Source organism: Heteronotia binoei, chromosome 9, assembly GCF_032191835.1.
Source record: "Heteronotia binoei isolate CCM8104 ecotype False Entrance Well chromosome 9, APGP_CSIRO_Hbin_v1, whole genome shotgun sequence".
Classification (NCBI taxonomy): domain Eukaryota; kingdom Metazoa; phylum Chordata; class Lepidosauria; order Squamata; family Gekkonidae; genus Heteronotia; species Heteronotia binoei.
In genome coordinates, this window is record NC_083231.1 from 68,753,659 (window position 1) to 68,769,225 (window position 15,567).

The following is a 15,567-nucleotide window of genomic DNA, read 5'->3' on the forward strand; positions in this document are numbered from 1 at the left end:
TGGGGCCAACTATATACAGTTCAAGGTTCCCATGCTAGGGCGCCATTGGATCATTCAAACCAGCAGGGGGTCTGTGATTGGAGCAGGGCAGCAGGGATTTGGATCCTACTACCCACTGTTTCTGAGTCCCCATGATCAGTCCTACGGTCTCCAATGACCCAAGCAGGAACACTAGTAATACATAACATTAGTCCACATGCACAATATCCCTCCCCCCTTAGTTTGTAAGCCTAGCATACATAGTCCTGGAAGTAGGCAGGCTTGTGGTGCTCCTGCATGGACCACCTTAGTGCCAAAATCGGTGGAGGAGCGGTTGCCGCTTCAGGCATGGGAAGCGGAGGGGCTGGTGAGGCTGGAGTTTTGGCTGGTGACTTGGAGTCCTCGGTGGCCACCGGCTGGGCCCTGGGGGCAGAAGCCAGGGAATCAGATTTGGCTGGCTCAGTGAGTGGAGGTGGCTATATGGCTGGCTGGTCATCGGGGCTGTAGCCCTCAACCTCGTCTTCTGGGGCTGCGCAGGACCTCAACTGGTCAATGTGCTACCTAAGAGTGGACTCACCTTCTGTGGTCACCTCATACGAGACTGACCCTAAAACCCTGGCCACCTTGACCAGGATCCAGGCTGGCCACCCCAGAGTTCTTCACATACACCCAGTCCCCTGTATCAAAGCTGCGGGGTGCCCGGAGTGCCTCCAGAAGCTCTTGTAGGTCCAGGGCTCAGTCTGGGTGTAACTGGTCCAAAATGGTGGACAACTGCCAGCCCATAAAGAGTTTTACTGGGCTATGGCCGGTGGCAGTGCAGGGTATGACGATGTGATGCATGGAGCTGGGCCAAGAGAAACTTGGCAAGACAGGCCTCCCAGTCCCCATGGATGATGTGGTGGAGCAATTCCTTAGTTGTCCGCACCATCCTTTTTGCCTGGTCATTCGTGGCCGGGTGGAAGGGGGCTGACCTGATGTGTCTTATCATGTTCCAGGCACAAAAGTCTTGGAACTCTCCCAACGTGAAAGTCATCCCATTGTTTGAAACGAGGGTATTCAGCAAGCCGTGCACAGTGAAAACCTGGCGGAGGGCTCAGATGGCGACTTGGGAGGAAGTTGATGCCACAAGGACCACTTCCAGCCACTTTGAGTGTGAGTCCACAGTAAGGAAGAAAGTCTGTCCTTGGAAGGGCCCCACAAAATCCAGATGCAGGCAGGGTCACGGGTTGCAGGTGGACTCCCAATGTTGTGCGGGGGTGCAAGGTGGTGCTGATTGAGTCTTCTGGCAGGGTTGGCAACAGGCAATCAAAGACTCAATTGCATCATCAAGCCTGGGCCACCAAACATAGCTGCAGGTGAGTACTTTCATCCGCACGATCCCCAGATGGGTCTCGTGCAGTGCTGTTAGGACTCGCTGATGCAGGGCTGGAGGTACCACCACCCTACTCCCCCACAGAAAGATGATGTGGTGGCCTGATGTGCAGAGGCTGTGTGTTGATCCTTCCAGGATTTCTCATAGTCTGTTGCCTCCTTGACCGCCTTCTGGAGATCGGTATCATCCTGGCCCATGAGTTTCCGCTCCAGCTTTTCGTCCCTCAGCCCGAAGATGAAATGATCCCACAAAGCCTCTTCCAGATGGGGGAAGTTGCATCGTAGGGCCAGTTTGGACAGAGCAGTGATGTAGTCCCCTGCTGACTTGCTGGACCACTAGTTCTGCTCGAAAAAATCAAAATGGTGGGCCAGGAAAATGGGTTGTAGTGTGAAGTGGGCTGTGAGTGCCATGATGAACTGGTTGAAGGTTGCATTCTTGAGCGTGGTGGGCACGATGAGGCCCTGGGCCAGCTCCAGCGTGGTGATACCACAGGAGCTGAGCAGCAGTGCCTTTTTTTTGGCCCCTGCAATTTCGTGGAACTCAACATAATACGGCAGTTGTTCCAACCATGCCTCCCATAGTTCAGAGGAACTGCAATGAACTCAGACAGTGTTCCTGATGCGGTGGCCACATCGACGGCGATGGCAATGTGATGCATGGAGCTGGATGCGGAGGCAGCAGTGTGCAGTGCCAGATGCCAGGGCTTGCTCACCAGGATCCCATCCTTGCCGCCATTGTAATATAGTGGGTTCAATGCAAGGAGGAGACGTGGTTGCAGTGATCATAACTCTCTTCTTTAGTTACAGCATAGTAATAGCTGAACTAGAAGACTGGAGAACTGGGCCAATGGGGCCAACTATATACAGTTCAAGGTTCCCACACTAGGCGCCTTATGTGGTCTGGGACCAACATACCTGTGGGATTGGCTCTCCCCATATGAGCCCAAAAGGTTGCTGCGATCTTTCAACCAACATCTTCTGGTCATCCCCGGCCCAAAGGATGTTCATCTTGCCTCGAACAGAGCCAGAGTCTTTTCGGCCCTGGCCCTATCCTGGTGAAATCAGCTCCCTGTGGAGATACGGGCCCTACCGGACTTGGTACCAGCAAGCAGGCACCCTTTTCCTTATTGCCTATAGCATTGGCTATCCTCCCCCACAGTGATCTGTCATCTGAACTATTATATCTGGGCCACTGATTATACTCCAACCTGCACTATGAGCCCGCCTGCCTTTGTTATACTGTACTGTGTTGTGCTGTTGTTTTAACTGCATTTTATTGGTTTTATTGTATTGTATTTGACTGGTTTTACCTGGATGTAATCCGCCCTGAGCCCACCTAGGAAAGGGTGGAATATAAATTTACCAAAATAAATAATAAATAAATCATTCAAACCGGCAGGGGGGCTGTGATTGGAGCAGGGCAGCAGGGATTTGGATCCTACTACCCGTTGTTCCTTAGTCCCCAAGCTCAGTCCTACAGGCTCCAATGAGCCAGGCAGGAATACTAGTAATACATAACATTGGTCCACATACACAACACTATGTATGAAACAAATATCATACTCTATTTATTTTTCTGCACTCCGGAATGAGACACAAAATATTTGGATTAGGAAGAACTTCCTGACATTTAGAGCAGTTCTTCAGTGGAACAGGCTTCCTCGGGGGGGTTTAAATAGAGGCTAGAAGGCCATCTGACAGTGATGCAGAACCTGTGAATTTAGGAGGAGGTATTTGTGAATTTCCTGCATTGTGCAGGGGGTTGAAGACCCTGGAGGTATCTTCCAACTCTATGATTCTATGAACTGTACTAGACCAATGTTACCATATCCCACTTAAAATGAGATTAATAATGAGTTTGAAAGTGTCACTAAAGTGTCTGAGGAAGTTTGCTGGGAGATACAAAAGTCATATATGGACACAAGTGGTTACTATGTTATACTATGTATCCATCCTATTGACTACTCTCTCAGCAATTCTCTGGGGTATTGGACAAGAAAGAGATTTCTCAGCACATGCTGAGATCCTTTTAACTGGTGATCCCAGGGATTTGACCAAGGACCTTCTGTATGTAAAATGCATGCTCTACTGCTGAATCATATAATCTCTTCCCTAAATATTTTGTCCAAAGAGAGACTTTCAGATCTTGGAAAGACTAACAATTTTTTTCAGATAGATTTGGGTGAGTAGCAATGTTGGTCTGAAGCAGCAGAACAAAGTTTGAATCCAGTAGCACTTTTAAGACCAACATAGTTTTATTCAAGGTAGAAGCTTTTGTGCGCAAGCACATTTCTTCAGAGACAGAGGTTGTATATATTTCCAAACAGAACACATTTAGAACCAATTCATTTTGCTTTTAGAATATAACTTATTGCCTACCACTATAATTTTCTAAAGCGTATTTACTGGCATTTTTCATCACCAGTTGAGAAGAGACTTAATATTTACAGCACATTGAATTCAACAGAAATCTCTGATGGAACATATGTTGCTGCTGTTTGTTTGTTTTTAACCTGAGACATTGTTGGCATTGTTCTGACCCACAAATATCATCACCAAAAGCATGCAGTAGATGAGATGATGCATGCCTTTGATGTAATGCTGTTTTGAAGGGTTTAGAAATATTTGTTTGAAATACAGAAGAAAATGTAAAGGGCACTATGTAAGAGTGCTTGGGGAATAAGATTCTTCTGGCTAGTTGATTCCTAATCTGCAATTTAATTGAGATTGACAACAATATAAAAAGCAAAGATTTGTAAATGGAAACCAGGTTGTTTGACTTACATTTGTGGCACTATTGTAAAGGGTATTACAAACATGCATGGGACCTGCTGTCCAGCAGAATATCATGTTAAACAGTTTCTATAAATCCACAGAAAGTCAAAGGCACAAAATGTGCTTCATGCCCCTGATATAGATACTCCCTAGTTTAAAAAAGAGAGAGAAAATTTACAAATTGACAGATGCTGCTTTTGGATAAGAGCCAGGATTCCTCTCTTGGATTCTCCCTGCAGCCAAGTGAACAACATTTCACATACAGCTTCTTAGGCATATTGATCATATGCTTGTAAATGTTAGAGATACTTGAAAACTTAATTTAATTCAGATTTTTCATTTAGTCCTGAAAACAGGGTGCATATTTTCAAGATCTCTTCAACTATATTGAAATTAATTGACATATCCCATATTCAGAGGACTGGATCATCCAGGATTTGATATGCATTTCTCTAGTAAGAGATACCAAGGAAAAGCAGGCTTGTAGCATCCAAAAGAAATGCTGTCTGGGGAAGCACATTATTCAGATTTGTTCTTGTATTTTCAAACAAACTTGAATAGAGGAAAGAATCGAGAGTAGGGTTGCCAAGTCCAATTCAAGAAATATCTGGGGACTTTCGGGGTGGAACCAGGAGACTTTGGGGATGGAGCCAGGAGACAATGGGGCGGAGCCAGGAGCAAGGGTGTGACAAGCATAATTGAACTTCATGGGAGTTCTGGCCATCACATTTAAAGGGACCGCACATCTTTTAAATCCCTTCCCTCCATAAGAAATAATGAAGGATAGGGGCACCTTCTTTTGGGGTTCATAGAATTGGACCCCGGGTCCAATCTTTTTAAAACTTGGGGGGTATTTTGGGGAGAGGCACTGGATGCTATGCTGCAAATTTGGTACTTCTACTTCAAATAACAGCCCCCCCCAGAGCCCCAGATACCCATGGATCAATTCTCCATTATTTCCTATGAGAAGAAGTCCCCATAGGGAATAATAGAGTTCCCTCCCCTCCCCCCACTTTCTCTCTCTCTCACTCACACACATGCTGTCTCTGGTGCCTCCACAACAAGGTCTGGAAAGTACAGGGGCTACGCTGCTCTCTTTTACACACACACTCACTTGTCTGAAACGAAAGCAAAACAAATGGAGGGGCTGCACTCTGAGGTGCTCTGCTGTTGCTAACCCTTCCCCATGAAGTACTTCTTGCTTCCTGTTCCAATTTAAAGGCACACACACACACATTTTGAAACCGGACCTGTTTGCAAGTCCTGCCAGAGAGCTAGAGGTACATGGTGGCTGTGGGGGAGGAGCTTCTCTGCCAGCCAGCTGGCTGGGGGCAGGGGGAAGTCTGTAAAACCGGGGGATCCCCCGCTGGGACCTGGGGATTGGGAAGCCTAATCAAGAGGCAGAATTTACTATTTTCTGGTACAATACATCTTTAGAAGGAAAATCTAGAATCTATTGATACTCAGAAGCTGGTTGAAACCTTTCAAGTATCCCAAAGGCTACTCAAAATATTCTGTTGATTGCTCTTAGGTATGATTATTGATAACATGCTATTTCAGTATTAAAAGTATGGATGCTGGAACACATGCTGGTTTAGCTTACCTCCTCTTCATCATTCACAAACAGGGAGCTGATTTTTCTACAGTTTTTTAACTGTTTGTAAACCAATTCACAGGTGTTCAGCAGAGTCGATTCAGCTTATTCCTTCCTAACAGATCAGTACAGTCCAACTAAGCTATCACATATCTGCATGTTCATGTATCTTGACTGAATCATACTTTCTTCATTCTTGCTGTGTTGATGCTGTGCTCAGCAGGCAATTGTTTATGTAGGCAGTTAAATTAGTCCTAAGTTTTATACATCAATCAAAACTAGATGCCATTATAGTTGCTTTTTAATCCTCCCATTTGGCATCAATTGAAGTAGACCATAGCAACATTACTACGCATTTTGATTGACAGTGTTTTCATATCTGTATAGGTTCTTTTTTTCTTTTCTTTTTTGGAGTGGGGAGCAAAATTAGGGATGCTGCAAACTTGATGTGAATAAGTTCAACAGCCAGATTTACCAACTCAGTGGTAGCAATTCCTATGAGTCAATCCCCAGATTTGTGTGACAAACATACAGAACTGCTTCCAAATTGGTTTGTGATTGCACAGTAGTTTTTTTGCTTACTAGCTGTACTAGTTTGATCCTTGTGCCATATTAACAGATGGATCCTGCATCCTGGTGAAATTTGTTAAAGATTAATAATCAGAATTTTAAATTTGTAATAAGACAACTTACCCAATTTTTTTTCTCATTTTTGCCAGATTCAAATATGGCCAATTATTCTACTACTGTCAGTAGATTTTATTAACCATTTTGACAGTACTCAGATTCCAAATCCCCCAAATATTTCTATTTTCATCTATAGTATACAAAATGCCCCATACACTCCAAGGCAATGGTAATATATAAATTATCTAATATTAAAAGTGGTTCCATTATGGAAATCAAAATCAGGAGACTGAGGCCATGGACAAAAAAGATATATCTTTCTACAACCCTGAGAAAAGCCCCAGGTTTGCAGAAAATTCAGCAAAAAAATTATTGGGGGTTTAAAACTCTCCAAACTTTATGAAATGAAGCACCTGTAACTTTATGAAATGAATATCCTTAGTGGCATTGCTAGGTAATAACAATGGGTATAACCAACTTTCAAACCTTGATTTTTGTCAGTAAAAGTGGATCAGGGGCCTTTCCAGGGTTGTTTTGGCCTTTGAGTTCCACCAGAAAAACCACCGGGCAGCTTAATACCACACTGACTTGTACGACTCATCCAGACCCAGCTTCTTGCTACTGTTCATCAGCAGCCAACTCAAAATAGTGTGGTGGTTCGGGTTAGGGTTAGGATTTGGGAGAACCATGTTTGAATCTCTGTTCTGCTGTGGAAGCTCATTGGGTTAACTTTGACCAGCAACATACTATCTGCTTATCCTAAATCAGAGTGTAATTGTGAGGGTAAAATATAGGAGAGGACAATGGTGTAAGCTGCTTTGAGTCCAGTGTGAAGAAAGGCAGGTCATAAAAACCACAGGAAAACTGAAAAATTTATGTTAAGGTTCATACCTCCTGGCACTACTGTTTGAATTTTTGTGATTTTTGCTAATTTTTACTCTTGTGTAACTTTATTGTTGTAACTTCATGATTGTAACTTTATTGTTTTCATGTCTGTTGTATAAACTTTAAGAAAGGAATCAACAGCATTTGCAATAGGAATAGAGCTGGCGCGTATGTACCTTTAAGAGTAAAGAGGCCCTCTGCTTTTAAGCGGCGAACAGACAGCAAAGTGATGAGAGCCGGAAACAGAGACTGAAAAGAATGTGCGTTCATATATATATATATATATATATATATATATATATATATATATATATATATATATATATATATATATATATATAATGTTTGAAATATATGTACTGTGGGTAAGTGATCATTGTTTTAGAATTATATGGGTATTGAAGAGGATTTTGGATGTTTGCTGAGAATATTGATGGTACATCTATGTAACACTAGTGGCCCGTTGTAAAGAAAAATACAATGGGCTCTAGAAAAAGGTTCTGGGTGAATGCCCCCCATCCTTGCTGTCTTCTATCCACCCAAGTGAAAGCATGCACTCCCTCCCACACACACCTGAAGGGGAGCTGATGTCTGTCATCTGGAGAGCAGTTGTAATTCTGAATGATCTCCAACCCTTACCTGGAGATTGGAAACTGTGGTTCCCCAGGAAGAAATGGCATTGTATCTGTCTGAAGTCTCATCCCTCCTCAAACCCCATCCCTTACATTTTCAAGAAATTCTTAACCTGGAGTTGGCAACCATATCTCCTTCCCTTTATCTGACTCTTTTAGCTTTCCATTGCCTTTCCCATACCTGCAGTTTCTACATACAAAAAGGACAATTTTTCTTCACACTTGTGGGGGGGGGGGGACCAAAGCATCTTACATCATTCTCCTCTCTCCACTTTGATCTGCACAACCTTGTAAGTTAGGTTAGGCTGAAAGTCTGTGACAGGCATGAAATCACCCAGTTAGCTTCCACAGCAAAAACCTGAGTCTGGCAGACCCTGCTCTGAAGCTCCCCACACCACCACCTTGGTTTTCACTCACCACCTCATCAATGTTTCCTCTAAGCTGCAGAGTCTTGTGACCAAGAATTCTACTTTGTGAGCTACTGGCATTAAAGTTGTGAGCTACTGCCTAAATTATTGTACTATGAAGCTATTGTTCTTGAGCTAAGACAAAAAGATGTGAGCTGGAGGCTAAAAATCTGTAAACTAGCTCATGCTAACTCAGCCTAGAGGGAACAATGCTCCTCACCTTGCTGTCTTCCCACCCATCCTGCAGCTGAAACAGACACCAGCTTTCCATCCTCCCCGCCCCTGCATATGTGTGTGTGTGTATCCCCATGTCTGTGGTGGCTCAAAGCCTCGAAACAGGTCCAGAATTCCAGGAAAGAAGAATAATAGGGGGAAGGGGTCAGGGAGAGCATGACAACAGTCACACAAACACTGAAGCACATCATTCTTTTTGTTTTCAGTGCATTGTTGCCACCTTTTCCTGTCATATCCAGCCTTGTGGTGCTTAGCATCAATGTGAGCTTGTGGCATGATTTTTTTTTTTTGGCCTGGCCTGGTTGTATTATAGAGTATGCACCTCAAGGCAGGTATTTTCTGTAGGGGAAGTTATCCGATTTCAGTTTTCCATCCTCCCCACTCCCTACAGCACCTACCTAGTAAAAGTACAGTCTTTCTCCACAATGAAGACAAAAGCAGGAAGCAAGCGACCTCAGCAGGGTATAATGACACAGCCCTCACCTGGAGATTGGCAACAATGGTTCTCCAAGCAGAAATGGCTAATTTTGAGAATAGATTCTATGCCTTGATACCTGGCTGAGGTCCCATCCTTTCTCAAACTCACAATCTCCAGGCCCCATCTACCAAATCTCCAGGAATTTCCCAGCCTGGAATTGGCAACTGCTAATTCACATTGACAGTCATAGAAGGACTGCTGCTGAACAGGAGCAAGCAGCTGGGCCTAGTTAAGTTATGCCAGCTGGGTGGTATCAAGTCACACAGAGGGTGCTGCCAGGCTTAGGGTAGCCAAACTCCTGGTGGAGCCTGAAGATCTCCTGGAATCAGAACTGAATTCCAGACAACAGATTTCTCTGGGCCAATAAACATGTCTCTCACAGTTTACTGTTTGCTTCACTGTTTGCTTTGCAGCAGTGTTATGTGTGTGTGTGTGGTGGGGGGGGGGGGGAGACAGACTATCCCAGACTTTACGACAGGCCCTGAGGAGAGGCAATAGTAATCAGTAAGTCTCCAGGAGAACCTCTCAGCAGAGAACTGTCTTGCTTAATGGTCAGCGGCCTTCTGATGGGGTTCTGGCCTGACAGGGTCAGCAGTAGGTGGGTCACAGCAAGGCTACCCAATGACAGGGAGGAGTGGTGACAGACAGAATGCAAGGCCACTTCTGTAGTTGCCACAACTTCCAATAAAATTGAGGATCGAGCCAACATGTTGGGCTTTTGTTATATCTATGATTAGCTCCAAGAAGTAATGTTTTTGAGAGAAAAGGCTGAGGAAATACCGAGAATACAAAACTGTGAAGAATCCTGGAATACAGTTCCTTACTTTTTAATTTGGAATTTGTCATTCATTACTGGATACTGGAGGCTTCCCCCAAAATTACAGGTATACAGAACAACATCCTGGAGGCATTTGTCTCTGAAACACCGAACACTGAATTTACTTTGGAGTAGACTCTTTGGGTGAGAGAAGAGCACCCTGAGGTTCAGTTCTGAGTGGTTGCACATGAAGTATAATTGTACTTAATGCATTTTTATTGGTTATACATTAAATAGAGTATATATAATAATAATAATAATAATAATAATAATAATAATAATAATAAAAAATTTATTCTTATATCTCACCCTCCCCCGCCAAAGTGGGCTCAGGGCGGCTCACATGACATGGTTTACACCATGATTACCCTAAAATCCAATCATTACAATAAAAGACAATTAAAATAGTTAAATACATTCAATTAAATTAAATAAACAATTAAAATTATTAACAGTTACAAATTAAAGTGCCACAGTTCAGTATATGTATAAGATGGCTAGGTGTCATTTCCAGGTTCCATCTTAAACGCGAGTTGACAGAGGGTAGTTTTGCAAGCCCTGCGAAACTGATTTAGGTCTCGCAGGGCTCACACCTCCTCTGGTAGTTGATTCCACCATTGGGGAGCCATTGTGGAGAAGGCCTGCTCCCTTGCTATCTTCAGTCTGGCCTCCCTTGGTCCAGGGATTCGTAGTAGGTTTTGGGAACTGGATCTCAGTGCTCTCTGGGGAACATATGGAGAGAGGCGGTCCCTAAGGTAGGCAGGTCCTCGGCCATATAGGGAGTGTGAGAGTGTGAAGGTGTTATTGTTATCCAGTAATTATTTTCACATTTTCTATATAGACACGAATCTGTTGTGTATCATAACAGAAGGAAGAGAGGCTTGGCTCAGTAGCTTGGCAGTGTGATCAACTGAGCCTGGCAAACTCAGTTGTTAGCAAAATTGCTAGGGTCTACTCTTTTGATGGGGAATTAGCAAAAGTAGACCAAAGGTAGAGCTTAGGAGGGATCTTTTACCAATTTACAGAGGTGCAGTTTCAGAATAAAACTCCAACAGTAAAATAGTTTTTAAAATGTTTACTTAGATAAATATATATAAGATACAATCATACATATGCAAGCAATCAAACACTCATACACAAGAGGCTAGGAAATAAAGGGTGAGGAGTACAGATTTTTAGGAATTATTACAGAGGTGATATCTACCTTTCCAGGTGTGGTCCATGGATCCAGGAAACAGAAGACATGAATGCGGAAAGTGGCCCAAACAGAGTTTGGGGGTGCAAGTCTGTGGAAGAGTAAAACAAGACACACCTGAATGTCCATGTGCTGGACATTTGATATAGTCAAATTTGTGTCCTCAGGAGATTGTCAGGTGGTCTATGACATGTAGGTCAGATGACCTGTGACACTGTATGACACTTCTTACACGTCTCCTTGACATCATCAAAAGGGGCAGGCTCTCAAATGTTTGGAAAAAGGATTAATGGGGCTTGATGGGCTTACTTATTGGTTACCTTGGCTAAAACAAATAAATCTAGGTGGGGAATTTGGATTTAAATTGATTCATATTTGTAACACCATAGTACACACAATGGGGAAGGTCTACATGACAGGATTCTGTCTTTGGCGAGGATCTTTCTCCTTGGCTTCTTCTTTGTGTCCAGGATCTCCTCAACGGCTGGCAGGACCAGTCTTTTTGTTATGTGCAGGCGTGGTAGCAAGTTCTTTTGTCCAACTGCAGGCTACTCCATTTGAATCTGCCTTGACACACCTGGAGTATGTGCTGCTCTTGCTATGCCTTCATGGCTGCAGTACAGGAACAAGATGCATGCGGGATCCCTCCATCATGGCTTCCGGTTAAGGCTGCATTTAAAGGCTGTCTTCAGTGGACAGGAGTGCAGTGGTGTTCTGCATGGCTTGGCAGTTTCTTGGGGAAGCCTGATCTGGAATCCTTCTATGCAGGGGAAGGCACAGTCACAGCAATGGCAGGGACATGCAGGAAGTTTCCCTTGGCTGGAGTGCTTGCTGCTTGGCCCCACACAGTAAAATGTCCATATGAAAGCTGGCACAAATGCTAAATGCTTAAGATCAAACAGACAGTAGGCAAGTGGGTATTTGTCATTAATGTACGTATTGGGTTAGTTCTTATACCCAATGTTTTCTGCTTATCACTGAACATTCATAGAAGCAGTTTGCCTATGTTCACACAATATAAGTTCATACTGTAATTTTATAACAATAAGAGTTCTGTATCTCTGACACTAGGCCAGAGTAAACTCAGTCCATAAATGGTGAAAAAGGGGGTCCAGGAAGACTGACCCCAGGGCCAGGGTGAACATAGTCCATTAAAGATGAAAGAAGGGGCTCATGCTTATACAATCACACAGCAGAGCTACAGAGCTGAGCCCCTCCATTGGCTGAGGCTCCTCCTCCCTCCCCCTCCCTTTGGGAAGAGGGAAAAGGGAAGAGTGAAAGAGGCTGCTTTGCTCGGCTGTCTCAGCACAGGGGAAAAATAAAAATGGTGATGGAAGGAAGCAGGAGAGAGGGAAGCAGAAGACTGTCATTTGCCCTGGAGCCTGATTAAAACTTAAGGAGTGATGCTCCAGAGAGTTCTGCCCCCAAATGAGGCCTGTTTCAAATTATTTTTATTTATCCAAGTATATATTTGATTTTCCTCTTTCTACTAGGATAACATATTTTCACACTGTGTCATTGAATATGTTTAGAAATAGTTCCCCCATACACACATGCTATCAGGTTGTGTTAGTAGTTATAATCTATCATTTTTATGAAGTTTTATATTTGTGACATTTTGTCTTGCTGTTCTCCATCCTGGAGTCCTATAGATGAGGGACAGCACATAAATTTACTCAAAAAGAAATAAAAATATAAAAAACAAGATTCTCATGAGGTGCCTGTCCTGAAAATAAATAAATAAATAAATAAATTATCATAAATAAACAAACAAACAAATAAATAGCTAACCTTGATATGTTCATAGGGGGCTGGGGGTTAGGAAAAAAGTCCATTGTGATGTGTGGTCAAGTCTTTCTCAGGTAAAGATTCAGAAGATTCTTGAAATTAAAAATATTTGCAAGATGGAAGAGAAAGATATAATTAGATAAGAAATAAAAGGATGTGGAATCCTTCTGTTAATCTGGTGTCGGGAGTAGGTGGTGCTATGGGGAGAGGGGTGAAAACGTCTTGAGAGCCTGGAATCAACCTTTTGGCTGGTTGAATTCCATATTAGGATAAAATCATTATTTCTCTTTTAATTTCCCTTTGCTCAAAAGTACAGATGGAGTGATTGAGGTCTGTTCGTCATTATTGCTCATCAACGCAGGGTGCTCTCCAGTTATATGGAGGGCCCTTACCAGGCATCTTAATTAGTGCAGGTTACCACTATGTAAATAGAGAATCAACACTTTCTTGAACTTCTTTTCTTCCTTACAGGACTCTCTAATACAAAAGCTATTTTTTGGTCTTTTGAACCCACATACACAATCATTCCATGGTCTACACTGAAAAGGGAGAATAAGAGATGAGTCAAAGCCACCATCTCCTGTATTAACAATACAGACTTGGCTCCCTAAAACTGGCAGTAGTTACAAAACTGGAGTAGATGGGGAGAGGAAGACTGTGTGTTTTTATCTGAAGTTTTAAAAGACCCAATAAAATAAAAGTTAAAAGATACAGTTTAGTGCCCTGAAGGTACCTACTTTTTTTACATTTACCTTTCCATTATAAGTAATCGCTTTTGTGTTTTGGAAACCATTGCTCTATTTCTTCCACCCATAGTTTCCAAGACAGAACAATTAATACTTCTGTTTAACAAAGTGTTAGCAGGCTCAGTTAAACTTCATAGTATTTCTCAGCTGACATCTTCAGAATTTCCCCCAACCACACTTCCTTGATTATGCTGCTAAATTCTTGTTTGCACCTAGTGTCTCCAGAACTGATGGCTGCTGTGTTTCCTTAGACAGAAATGATATTAATTTCACTTATTCATTGAGCAACTGTTGGTTAAAAGTGCTTCTGACAATGGACTCTAATTCTAAGAGGGAAAATTAAAGCACTGTATTCAGAAGTAAATACAAATTATATGAAATATTTTTATGAAAATGCTTGCAGAATTCTAGATACCTTGTTTTGCCTTGATAATTAACATAGTTTCCACAAGGCAAGGCCTAGTGCTTTCAATAGGATTCATTTGCGAATAATATAATTATATCATTAATTTGTATAAAATTGCATTCTAACAGCCTCAGATGTAGCACTGCACTTCTAAAGCATAGAAGGACAGGTGAAGTAGGCTTCCCAAACCTCCCGCTCTGGCGGGAGACTTCTGGGTTCGCAGCCTCATCTCCCTCTCTTCAAAACTATGGAAGCGGGGGTGGGGGGTGGAGGGGGGGAGAACATACCTTTAGGCTTCATGTTGTAGAGCTCCTGAGCCGTTTGCAAAATGTCTGCCCCTTTAAGGCTGGGCAGGAAGCAGAAAGGGCTTCTGAGAACGGCCCTCCCTTTCTTTTGCTTTCGTTTTCACAGGAAGTAGAGTTGTCCGGAGGAAGATCTGGTAAGTGTGTGTGTGTGAGAGGGAGGGGGCAGGGGATTCCCTAGTTTGGAGGCCCTCCCCCCCCCTTTAGAAAGTGTGGGGGGGAGGGAAATGTCTACTAGGCACGCTATTATTCCCTATGGAAAACAATTCCCATAGGGAATAATAGGAAATTGATCTGTGGGTATTGGGGGCTCAGGGGGGGGCTATTTTTTGAGGTAGAGGCACCAAATTTTTAGTATAGCATCTAGTGCCTCTCCCCAAAATACCCCCCAAGTTTCAAAACAATTGGACCAGAGGGTCCAATTCTATGAGCCCCAAAATATGGTGCCCCTATCTTTAATTATTTCCTATGGAAGAAAGGCATTTTAAAAGGTGTGCTGTCTCTTTAAATGTGACGGCAAGAACTCCCTTGGAGTTCAATTATGCTTGTCACATCCTTGTTCTTGGCTACACCCCCAATGTCTCCTGGCTCCACCCCCAAAGTCTCCTGGCTCCACTCCCAAAGTCCCCAGATTTTTCTTTAATTGGACTTGGCAACCCTAAGGTGAAGTGATCTAGTCTTGGAACTATGGATGTATTATCCAAGTAAATGTTGTCACTTTTTCTACCTGTTTGTATTTTTCTCAGCAGTTTCAGTTCTCTGTTGGCTTGCTATTGATCACTTGTATTGTGTATGTACTTTATATTATTTTCATACTAAATATATACCTGCAATATATGGCATTTTATACAGTTTATGTATAATGTATTGTGTTCATTTATGTGCAAATATAATTGATAAACATTTATATTTATAGATTAAAATTCAGAACAGAGATGGCATAACAAGAACAACAACAAACAAATCACAAGTTTGACTCAAGCCAAGGAGAAACAAAACTGAAATGGAGATATTCTGGTCAAAACAGTGATGGAAAAAAATTGAAATAATCTCTCTCTCTCTCTCTCTCTCTCTCTCTCTCTCTCTCTCTCTCTTTCTCTCTCACTCACTCACTTTCCATCACTTCTAACACAGAGGTATTGCACATTTCAGAATCATCAGGCATAGGTATGTATAAGATGTGTTTTTCTATATCTGTATAAAATATGCTGTAAGAAATCTTCTGTATCCACAGATATTGAGCTTAATGAGGTAGATAATTGGAAATATGTAATGGTTTCCTAAGCGTCTTAAATTCTTGGGTTGGATCATAAAGAGGTTAGTCTACTCTG